This window comes from Cupressus sempervirens, chromosome 4, assembly GCF_028749045.1.
Source record: "Cupressus sempervirens isolate cs-2001-9-10 chromosome 4, ASM2874904v1, whole genome shotgun sequence".
NCBI lineage: Eukaryota > Viridiplantae > Streptophyta > Pinopsida > Cupressales > Cupressaceae > Cupressus > Cupressus sempervirens.
The window spans coordinates 691,617,209-691,630,213 of record NC_143121.1 but is presented as its reverse complement, the minus strand read 5'-3'; the positions used below and the strand labels follow the sequence as shown (position 1 = coordinate 691,630,213).

The 13,005-nt window shown below is 29.6% G+C and overlaps 1 pseudogene; it reads right to left on the bottom strand.

The window, feature by feature from the left end:
• Nucleotides 1–1,725: 1,725 nt before the first annotated feature.
• LOC149563163 (cysteine-rich receptor-like protein kinase 10) lies at nt 1,726–4,407 on the bottom strand (annotated as a pseudogene).
• Between the last annotated feature and the right edge of the window lie 8,598 nt (nt 4,408–13,005).

Sequence of the window (13,005 nt, the reverse complement as noted above, 5' to 3'; positions counted from 1 at the left end):
TCTTTCACTGAGTGCCTATTTGGGTTCTCATTTGTGAGGCAACTTGTGTATTTAATTTGAGGTCTTAATTTAATCTGTTGGATGGATCATTGGGATGTATGTAGACTGTTATATGGTTGACCTTCTCCATATGATGATCTACAATATTTTTTAAGCCATTTTGGCAAGTATAAAATAGAGAGTGATGGTCCAGGTCTAGGAGTTATTCAATCAAGGAGGAGGAATTAGAGTCTATAAAAGGAGACCATATATCTTGCATAAGGGAGGACATTTGATGTGTATTTAATTCTTTGTATTGGCCATAACCCAGAAGGCCTCACAATTGGGCATGCATGATGAAAATTTGATGAATCAATGAAATATTTATGGTTGTCTCTCCTTTCTAGAATGTTCTCTTCATCACTTGCTTCTATTATGTTAACTCCACAAGGTTGGTCAATTGCTAGGTGTCCCTTTGGCCCTAGTCATTCTTCTTACCTTGCATCAATTTCAAAATATTACAATTTACCAATCAATGTTTCCCTATTAAAACCTTTAATAACAGGAATAACTTCTTTAATTATATTTACCTTGTTTTCATAATTTGGTCTCAATGTGATCAGTGAATCTTCTAACAAACTTTATCTTCTAAATTTGGCTACAATATCTTCGAAATAAATTAATAGAGCTAGTAATGGGAGATAGACTAGGTAGGACCCATCACACATACACATTAAAGAGTCAAAGCCCATTGTATGTTTGTTTAAGCCAAACATATTATATGAATCATGTTGAATGAAATTAAAAGTTGCCCTTTGCCTATTGTATGTTTGTTTAAGCCAAACATATTAGATGAGTCATGTCAAATTAAATTAAAAATTACCCTTTAAAATGGTATATCATTACTAGATATTTGATATATATTTCTATTATATTTTAAAAATTATGAATTACAATTATTAACTATTAATTAAAACTATAACTTTAATGAATAGAAATTAAATATAAAGATTCACTTTAAAATTCATAGAAAACAAGAACGCAAAGCCTCTAGTTCCTACTAATAGAAGAAAATAATATGAATTTTATACAATAATAAAATGTATAAAGTCTCAAAAATAATACATTGCATTTTTTGTATAAATAATTAAAAGCCCTACAAAACAACAAGTCAATTTGTCAATAAATATATTTTTTATAAATTATTTCAAATATAATATAGATGAAAACTTTATAGTTGTAAAAAATAATTGAATAATAAATTATTTTGATTGGACAAACAAATAATAGTAAATATATTTTTATGAATTATTAGTTCTTTCAAATATAATATAAATGAAAACTTTATAGTTGCAAAAATTAATTGAATAATAAATTGTTTTAATTGGACAAACAATTTTTTTTTAAAGTTGCACTCCTAACACAAAACAACCACTCAAATTGTCAACAAATATATTATTTTAGATACAATAAATATGAAAACTTTATAGCTCAAAAAGTAATTGAATAATAAATTCTTCTAATTAGACAAACAAATTAAAAAGTAAAAATGAATTGAATGCTATAGTTTATAATAAAAGAACATAAGATAAAAGAACAATAAACAAACTATTAAATCAAATTAATTTTAATTGGAGTGAATAAAAATGTACGGGATTGATATGACAGCACCGAAACTTCAAGTCGCAACAAAACTTATCCAGTGAAATAATAGAGTTTAGGAATAGTTGTAAGAAATTGTAGGGATTATCTAGGTTCCATGTTGCTCATAGAGGTTTCATTCCGTGAAGAAATTGCAGAGATGAAACTGACATTCGGACTCTGAGTGCTCATGCTTACGAACGCAGGTTTTGTTGGATCTGGTAACAGTACAGAATTGGTGGTTATCATTGTAACAATACTAGACATTATTGGACGAACATCTGGATCAGCCTGTGTACACAGAAGTCCAATATGGATGCACCTTATCGCTTGCTCCTCTAGACAACTTCCCACAAGCTCAATATCAACAATCTTCAGTATATGTCCTCCTTTGAATAGTCTTCATGCCTGTATAAATCATTACCATTCACAAATATTCACTCTTTCATCTAGTCAATAAATACTTAATTGGGAGAAATTCAATTTCTTACTTACCCATTCTAATAGGGTATAGTTATGCTTTTCTTTCGAAAGATTCATGTCTGTTTTTTTTTCTTCTGCTTACAATCTCCAGAAGCACAACTCCAAAACTATAAACATCGACTTTTACAGATAGTTGCCCTCCCATTGCATATTCCGGAGCCATGTAGCCACTGCAGGCATTCAAAAATTCTTATATCCAGCGTTTGTTTGCATTATGATCTTCTTATGGTATATAAAAGCCCAGCCCAGGATCATCTCCCTTTTCGAGCCATGACAAACAAAAAAGAAAAGGTAAAAATGATTGATTTATACTTACTAGGTTCCTGCAACTTTTGATTGCATCTCGGTTTCGTTGTCAGAGAAGAGTCTTGCTAAACCAAACTCCACTATCTTAGGATTCAGTTGCTCATCAAGCAAAATGTTGTTTGCCTTGATGTCTCTGTGAATTATTCGAAGCTGTGAATCCTCGTGAAGATAAAGAAGGCCGCGAGCAATTCCAACTATGATATTAAATCGCTTTTGCCAATCCAGTTCTCTGCGCTTTAATGGGTCTGTGTTTCCATTTCAAAATGCAAAGTAAATATGAAATGTTCGTCCGTAATAATTTGAACACAATTTGTTCTGGTAGGAAGAGACCATTCATGGTTGACTCACCAAAGAGAAAAGTGTCGAGGCTTTTGTTTGGCAAATACTCATAGACAAGCAACCTTTGGCTTCTTTCGACACAACATCCAAGCAAATTAACTAGATTTCTGTGTTGAATATTCGCCACAAGTTCCACTTCTTTCATAAATTCCCTTTTCCCCTGTGCAGACCTCGCAGAAAGCTTTTTCACTGCTATATGCTTTCCATCTTTGGTAGTTCCCTGAGAATTTAAACAAGCACACATCGGTTCAATGAAAGATTGTTGTTAGTTTATCAGATCCCACAAATTATAATTTCGTGCAAGGATAACTATACGCATAACTTATAAACTGGGCCAAAACCTCCCTCTCCAAGCTTGTTGCCGTCACTAAAATCCTCTGTCGCTTCTATCAAACTTTCTCAGGTGAATAAAATTTGCTCTCTCTTAAAAAGCCTCCTTTCTACGACATCTTCGTATCAAACAGAAACAGGTAAAGTTATACTTTCATCCATTGTGCTCAACATTCTAAAGATAAAACCTCGTAAAATACTAAATAAATCTGCGGTATCACCTTCACTCTGGCTCACTAGGGTTATTTGCTTCCTCGAAACTGCAGATTTGAATTTGCTTCGTATTGCCAAGGAACAGCCAGCAAAAATGGCTATAGAACCTATACTGAACCCTAATATAATGGGCAACCTTCTCGATGACTTGTCTGCAAGGCATCATTTTAATTGTTGTTCTAAAATATCCATATAAAACCATATAACAGAGAGAAAAAATAGAATTACAAAAAGAAGGAAATTATGGATTAGAATCTTACAGCTTGATCTTAGAGGGGAAGGTTCAGAACTAGGACTCCCGCGGGTTATGGAAATGGATGCCTGCGGAGGAGGCGTAGGCGAATCAAAAAAGGGGTAAATCTCATATCTCAGCGTGCAGCTCCCTGACATGGCCTGGCCACCTTTTCTCTCATAGCAACAACTCTCAAGCTCTGCCATTGCCTGCGACAAGCACTTTCTACAGCCCTTGACCGATATGTCTCTCCAACACTGAACTAGACGGTACACCTCGCCTGAAGGCTTTTCATCACCCACTGTAGAAGAATATTCACTTTTTCCTGAGGCCAACCCCATACTTCCCGGAAGACAGCCTTTATCAATCAGATCTGATAAAAGACCGAAGGTTATGCCCTTAGAAGCTACCAGATTTATTCTTGTGACATTCTGCGTGTTCTCCAGCAGATAGAAATCGGTATCTAGCGTTGAAATGAAATTGGAGTTGTCATAACGAAGAAAGCAGTCATCCATCCACACCGACGCACCTACGTCGGTGGTGCAGAGTTCTTGAGTGATGTTATCTGCTTGCACGGAACAATTTGCGCATTTCGCTGTGGATACATTGCCGATACACTGGAGCAAGCCATAGGCTTTGTTGGGAGACTGGCCACGGGAAGAGGTGTTGAAACCAGAACTCTGAGGTGCATTGCGAGACACATCAGCGATTACTCGATCCAAGTTTGTGTTGTATGAACTCCCCTCTATGAAAGTTGAGGCATTGTTGCAGACTGACCATCGGTATTCACATAAGACTGACGGGAAAATCATTAGGAAGAACAAGAGGAGCAACGTATCTCTGCAAACTTTTGAAAAGGCCGCAGAGTTGCGCTTCGTCCTCATCTTCAACCGCGTTACCAATCTGCCAAATCCAAATAAAACTCAAGTGGCACAAAGATCAACGGAATTGGCTGTTTTTATTGCCTTGACTCAAGACCCCCAAAATGACTCAAGACTCCCGAAATTAAGGGTTGTAGGGGAGAGGACCCAATAGTTCAGCAGGGTCCAATAGTCGATCACCCTCTATCGTGAACATAGAGTCCAATTTTTCAACATATTTTTACTATGTATTGTAATTAATTGATCTATTTGTAAATATTAAAAAATTCAAATGTTGATAAAAAAATATACCAATACTTAACACATAAAAACTTATAAATGTTATAGAAAAAATAAATAAATAAATTCATTAATGAGTGAAATAAATAACTTTTTGTCTCAAACAAAATATCATAGCTATCTAATATATGTGTGTCACTCCAAATAGAATATGCTCACTTAAATAAACATTGATATCTTAGTGTAAACATACTATTCTTATGTGTACAACTATTGGGGTAGCAATGTATATGGATAAGGTAAACCATATCAATAATATGTATCATCACAATTATAAAAGGTGAATACCAATAAATGTCTTGTATTTTCTTATGAAATGTGTGAGATTGTCAAAAAAAAATTAGTGTTCAACTAATTGTCTCTTTGTGTTGGATATATGTTATATTTTGTATAATAATGTGTTATTTTTATAGCAACAAATAATTTTTGTGTGTTGAAGTATTTGTCTTTTTGTGTTATTTATAAAAGTTATATATAACAAATATTTATGATTAATAATAATTATTTGGTCCATTTAAGTTGCATATATGTTACATTTCATATAGTTATACAATATTATATTAAGAACAAATGATAATTTTAAATTCAATTAGTAAAGATTTTTAGATTGAGCTTTAGTCATTTTTTAGACACATTTCACTAGGTGCACTATTTTAACGAGTTCATGATGAGTCACACCTTCAAACCTTAGTTGTAGGTAGTTCAATGTCCATTTTAAATTTCAAAAAAAAATGAAGGTCTTACGACATCCCATGTAGCGACTACATGTTGACAAAGTTAGCCCTCACGACTACTGGTTCCTCTCCCCTATTGCCTAAAAACTCATGAGAAGTCAAGCACAAGAATGGGTAGGTACAAGGGCTTTTCAGCGTGAACGTGGTTCAGTAAAGTCACCAAATTTGTGGTAAAAAATGTTTAACGAGACTGTGGAGATGTAATCTAGCTTTTATTCATAGTCATCTTTATAAAAACTACGTTTTAGATTGCTGTTTAGCTAATATATTTTGTTGATTTAGAATATTAAATAGGTTTTAGTTTGCTCTTGAGCCTATATTAAGTGTACATGATATTTTGAAGATTTAGAAATGTTTTCAAATTTGCTGAAATTTGAAGGTCAAATTTTTGAATGGGTATTGCAATGTTTTTTAAATGTAAGAAATATTTCTTAATAATTTTGTATGATTTTTTGTACTATAAATTCATCAAGAATTATTGAAGATCGTACATTCAATTAAAGTGTTTTATTAAAAGAATATAATATAATATAATAAAAATAGATATACAATATTGTGATTGTCAACCAAATATATTTAATTAGCCGTGGCAAACTACCTCATGAAACATAGGCGTACAAAATGAACTAATCCTAAAATTTGTTAAGGGTTTGCACTGACCTATAATATTTCACACATCTTTCTTATAGTTGCAAAAAATGGTGTTTCATGTCATTTAGATGTGTAGAATATTGTTCCTTTTTTACTACAAACACAAGAAGCTAAGTGAAAATACTAGTAAAGTAGATGTTAGAATATTTACTTTCTTATTCAATATATGATAACAAAATAGAACTTACAAAACTCTTAATAAGGACCTCGTTAGTCCATATATAAGATTTAATTTCTATAGAATTTAATTTTTATGTTGCATTTTTAAGAAAATATAAATCGTAAAGAAATTTAGTTTAATTTTTATATAATTTTTCAATTAGCTATTATTAATCATGTAAGCAATAAATAGTTTATTTATTATTTAAAAATATAATATTATCTATATTTTAAATTATTATAACTATCAGAATATTAATGTAAACAGTGATAAACAAGAATAGGAAAACTCAATCATGTAAAAAAATAATTTAATATTTAAATATAAGACTTTCTTTCTTAAATTTAAAATCAAAATTAATTGTTTCTTAAAAATGATTTCTTACTTATTGCTTTCTAGTGAAATAATAAAGAAGGATCTAGGTTATACATAGAATAAAAGATTCTATGAAGGATCAATAACTTATATTTACTATGTACTATTCCGTGTCTATTATATTTGACAATTACATATTTAATTAAAGTGTGTACATTCACAATTATGCATTTAATTAAAATGTGTAATTTATTAAACAAAAATTAAATCATTTATTCAATAAATTATGAATGTTGATGCAATTACTATGGTTAGTAATGTCATTAGTTAAATTACGGAAATGTATGGATATGAAATGGCATTACAGAAACAACCATATATGGATGAGAGATTAGAGTTAGGAAAAAAAAGGTAAAAGTTAAATTCTTTACTTACCTAACTAAAAACCATTATAGGAATTTAGTAGCCTTTTTAAATTAATATTACTTTAAAGTAAGGAACAAATTATGCATTCATTTTATAATAATTTTTATATCATTTGTTAAATTACGAAAATGTAGGGATAAGAATGGCATTGCAAAAACAACCATATAGGGATGAGAATTTGTAGTTAAGAAATAAGGTAAAAGATAAATTCTTTATTTGCACATTAACTATGCGTTGATATTAATTATTTATTTATTAAACAAATTATGACTGTTTAATCAATTATTTTAAAGTATGAAATATTTTATTTAAATTATGCATTAAGATTTATTTTTTAAATTAGACAAACAATCTTATAGTTTACCAATGTTGATTTGTAGATTTCATAATTTTTCATTTTAAAAAAATACTAACTTGTACACTCACAATTATGCTTATAGTTTTGTCATTTATTAAACAAAAATTTAATTATTTATTAAAAAATTATAAATATTTATGTAATTATTATGGTTAGTGATGTCATTAGTTAAATTAAGAAATGTAGAGATTAGAAATGACATTGCAAAAACAACCATATATGGATGAGAAATTATAGTTAGGAAAAATATGTAAAAGGTAAATTCTTCATTAACCTAGTTAAAAACTATTATAGCAATTTAGTAGTCTTTTTTTAAATCAAAATCACTTTAAAGTAAGGAACAAATTATGCATCAAATTTATAATAACTTTTATATTATTAGTTAAATTACTGAAATGTAGGGATAAGAAATGACATTGCAAAAACAACCATATAGGGATGAGAAATTGGAGTTAGGAAATAAGGTAAAGGATACATTCTTTATTTGTGCATTAACTATGCATCGATATTAATTATTTATTTGCTAAACAAATTATGACCATTCAATTAATTATTTGAAAGTACAAAATAAATTATTTAAATTATGCATTGAGATTTTTTTATAAAAAAAATAGACAAACAATCTTATAGTTTGACAATATTGCATTATAGATTTCTTAATTTTTTCTTTTAAAAAAAATACTAACGTGTACATTCACAATTGTGCATTCAGTTTTGTCATTTATTAAACAAATTATGAATATATATGCAATTACTATGGTTGGTGATGCCATTAGTTAAATTAAGAAAATGTAGGGATTAGAAATGACATTGCAAAAACAACCATATATGGATGAGAAATTAGAGTTAGGGAAAAAAAGGTAAAAGTTAAATTCTTCATTTACCTAGCTAAAAACTGTTATAGAAATTTAGTTGTGTTTTTAAATCTAAATCACTTTAAAGTAAGGAGAAAATTATGCATTCATTTTATAATAAATTTTATACCATTAATTAAATTACATAAATGTAGGGATATGAAATGACATTACAAAAAAAACCATATATGGATGAGAAATTAGAGTTAGGAAATAAGGTCAAAGATTAATTATTTATTTGCCTAACTAAAAACTGTTATAAGAATTTAGTATAATTTTTTAAGATCAAAATCATTTAAAACTACAAAGATTGGTATCTTTAGTTAAATTAATGAAATTTAGAGATAAAAAGGGACATCACAAAAACAACCATATATGGGTGAGAAATCAGAGCTAGGAAAATAGGTAAAAGATAAATCTTTATTTACCTCACTAAAAATTGTTATAAGAATATATTAGTGTCTTATTAAAATAGATAGACACCATACCTAATGATCGAAGATGGAGATAGTAAAAAAAATTGAAAAATGTGATGAATTCATGATCTGTGAGGTTTTAAAGAGCATATTGAAAGAAAGGAACTAGTAATAGTAATTCCAAGATTGACTTTCCACTATTTCTCATCAATCAAAAACCGTATTATTCAATAAATTCTAGGTTCCATTCATTGCATTCAAATTATTTGTGCATATTATTTGATTAAATTAGACATGTATGTGCATTTTATTCATTGAATTGTATAAAGTGTTACATTGTTTGATATTACTCTATAAAAGTTTGAAAGCTAGGTATTCTAATTATGCATGCCATAGTTGAGATAAATTCTTAGATGACTACCAAACTTATTCCAGTTATTTATTTATTTTTAAAGCTATATATGATCATATTATTTTTGTTGGTTTCTATTTCATTCAAAAACAATTTATTTTTTCTATTGCTAAATCAATGGGAGAATGCTTACAAAATGCAACTTCCATTCTTATAGTCTATCGATTTTTGTTTATGTTGATTTACCTTGCCTACTTCTATATACTCCATATTTTTAGTTTACCTTAATACTCCCTTCCCATGCCTACTATTCTAAGTGTTTTATTACAGAGGAAATATTTTAAGAAAACCTAAGTAGAACTAAGAGTAATCTCTCTATATTCTTTCATCCAATCTATGAAATTGTTCACTATAAATTAGAGACTTTGGTAACGAATGACTTGATTCTACAAAAGACCTATCATGTCTTGCCTTGGGTTTGGTTCCTAGGTTTTTTGCATAAGTTATTTTCACTACTTCAGATTTTAACTAATAAATGAAAAGAGAACACATTTAGTAAAAGAAAAATAGAAATATTTCTACTAAAAAAAATCATATATTCCTTAAAGTACTTTTACAGAACTTACTTTCCTGGACGGGACAAATAAATTACCCAAAAATTTGCAAAAAAATGGTTTATACATGAAAGACATCATTATTGCCACATTTACATTTATTCCTCAAAATAAATTTTCAAAACATACTTTCCATTAATCTTCTTGTTGTTTGTTAAGGAAAGCCTCATTTAACTCAATATAACCAACTGTAGAATTGATAGTTTTTAAACAAAATATAACATGTGCCCAATTTATAAATATTCTTGGAACAATAGTTGGAATGCTTTGTTATGACCCACCACTTTTTCTTAAATTTGATTGAACAAATTTTCAAAATGTTGGACAATGACCATCTTCCACAATTCTTTTTTAGCCCATTTTGTCTATTGCAAATTAAAATTGTTTGATCAAAGATAATTGTTACTAAAATTTTGCACACGTGTAAAATTTAAGTATGAAGACAAAAAGTCCATAAATTCTATTGATTTCATACAAGAATATCCTTGCTTCATCAATCCAAAAATAGATACAATTGATATTTGCATAATGAAATGAAATGAAGTGCTGAAAGTAAATTCTCTCACACAAATGACTGTGAGAGTACCCCCTAAAATGTATAGCATGAAAGAAAGAAGCATAGAGTAAGGAGGGTCATAAGACACCTTGCACTAGTCCATTTCCATCTATTTGTTGCCATGAACTGCATCTCTTTTGAATCTCCAAGTCTTGCATTCACAGAGGGAAAAGTGTTAGGTCTAATGGACCTAAGAAATGATGGAACATCTCATCTTATACATAAAACAACCATGCTATTCTTATGCTATACAATTTCATAAAGAAAATACATCTACCAGCAAAAGTCATAGCAAATAATCAGATCCAAAATGTTTTACTACTAACATGTTTGTTTCCAATGTAGCGTCCTATTTCTAACAAATACGTGGATATAACCATAGGCTCCCACAAGGGTTTTTGAGCCTGTACCCATTAGAAATGGAACCTACAAACCTAATCAGGACAAATAAACAAAGTTTACAAAAAACTATAAAGAACAGAAGCCATGAGAGCTTTCAACAAACATATAGAAAGGAAAATTAGTTTTCTTTCCTAAACATTTGTTGTGCCAAAAATGTGAGTGTCATCAGCAAAGAATAGTAAAGATAACGCCCAAATTTTCATGTCTCTATGACTGAAAAATCATAAAAAATCTCAAGAAGACATTTTTAATATCTTTTCATAAGTGCATATGGCCATGAAAAGTTCTATCTTTTCATTTTCAAGACTATAAGAACAAGTTCATGCATCTAGAAGCTCAAATCTAAGCAAGAGATTTTGAAAAAAGTAAAAAATTCTTCATGGAACTAAGTGTAATTTTCAGATTTTTGCAAGTATTTGGTTTCCCATGGAATATGTGTTTTTAAAACAGCAAAAAAGGAAAGCAATCATTTCAAGATATCCAACAGAAGCCATGAAAAACACATCAGATCTTTTAGCATAGAAGGGACTAAGAGGAAAGCTACATTTTTCTTCTTTTTTAATACAATAAATCCTAGATTTTGTTAAAAAAGAATAAACATTAGAAGACATGAAAAGGTACCAAACAGTATTGTTGCATACCATGATTATCTTGAGTCAAAATTGTAAATTTAAACCTGAGATTTCAAGCATAGAAATCTTTGATATTTGAGCTACAAATGGCTTCAAAGTGTCATCAAAATATTTGTTTCCATCTCAAGGTTAGAGACTAGTAGGACCTAAAGATGCAAAAAGAGGGGTAAAAATTTATTAAGACAAAAAGAAATAGAACAAGTAGAGCTCAACAAGGAGCTCGATCCTGAGCAACAAGATCATCAAATTCTTGCACCATCACAAAGGACAGTTGCCTCCTATCCCTAGTAGGACCTAAAGATGCAAATGCATAGAAGCACCAAGATTTCTTCATTTTTGAAGCCACAAATGATGCAAATAGCAGTAAAAACATGCACTGAAAATACCTAGGAAAGATTGAAAATGATCTTCAATTTTTGAGCCAAGAATGTGCCCAAAAAATGCAAATTTTGATCTGCTATCAAAGCTTAAAGAAGAGCATAAACTATGCTCTTTAATAGCAGAACAAAATGCCTAGAAATTCAGAACAACAAAACAAACAAAGCCAATAGGAGCCCATAGGTCTTCATATTTGCCCAGCTATTACAAAAATGCCCAGAAAATGATGTAAATGGAAGCCATAGAGAGGAGAATAACCTACGTTTTGAACCAAGGAGAAGAGGAAAACATGCCCGAAAAATAGAAAGAAAACTCTAGCAGAGCATCTTCATTCTTCTACCTCCAAACCCTCATTTTTTGCCAGCTAGTTAGAACTCACGTGAAGACCATATCAAAATGAAATGAATGAAGTTTTTAGGTTACCTTTCCCTAATATCTCTTCAATGTCCACGTGAATGAGAAAGGAAAAAAGACTTTGCTTTTAAAATAAAAACATTTCATTTAAAAAAAAAAATTCCTAAGTCCATAGTAAACATGAAGTGGAGAGGAAAAATGCTTCGCCTTTATGTTTCAAATTTGCTAAGTTATGCAAATATCCAAAGTTTTAAAGTTCCCCATTTCATTAATGTAAAATATCAATATTAATTAAAGTAATGATCTTATAAATCACTTTATTTGTATTTCATATTAAAGCTTTATAATATTTATTATTTTTTAACATTATAAAAATATTAATTAATTATAATATATTTAAATATTTTTGAGAAATTTAATAATTTATTATTAACAAATATATTACATTGATGTTATTAATTGATTTAATGGTCAGTTAATAATATCAATATAATTAGTATTTCTTAATAATAATTATTAAATTCTAATTTTGAATATTAAATATGTTATAAATAATTTTTAATATTTTTCTAAATTAAAGGTTAATAGATATCTTTGGTAAATTGCTAAAAAGATATGGAAGCAAGTTACAAATATTTTTCAGGCTGAGGAGAGTTGTTGCATTTTAGAGACCTTTGGAGGTTATTTTGGGGATAAGACTACATTTATGAGGAGCAATTATGATGATATTATGAGGCCATGAATTTGGGCCTTTTGTACATGTGGCCTTTTTGGCTAAGCTTGCCCAAGGAGTGGGTGTTTTGCATTTATTATGCAAGTTGGCTATAAAATGCATAAGTATTGAGCTTTGGGCTCATTTTAGTGAGAGTTCCAGAGTTCTGATTATGTAGAGGAGATCTTTGTGACATATTCTTGTTTCCTTGGTACTTTTTGCATCTTTTGTGATTTAGTTCCAAGATACTTGATATATGTACTAAGTCATTTAGTGATAGTTTTTCTAATTTTGGATATCCAACGTTAATCCTTTTTGTAACTGTGTGTGAGTAATATTTGATTGATATAATGTTATGTGATTTTTAGGATTCCTTATCATTCTATCTCAGTTGTCACCTAGTTGTGG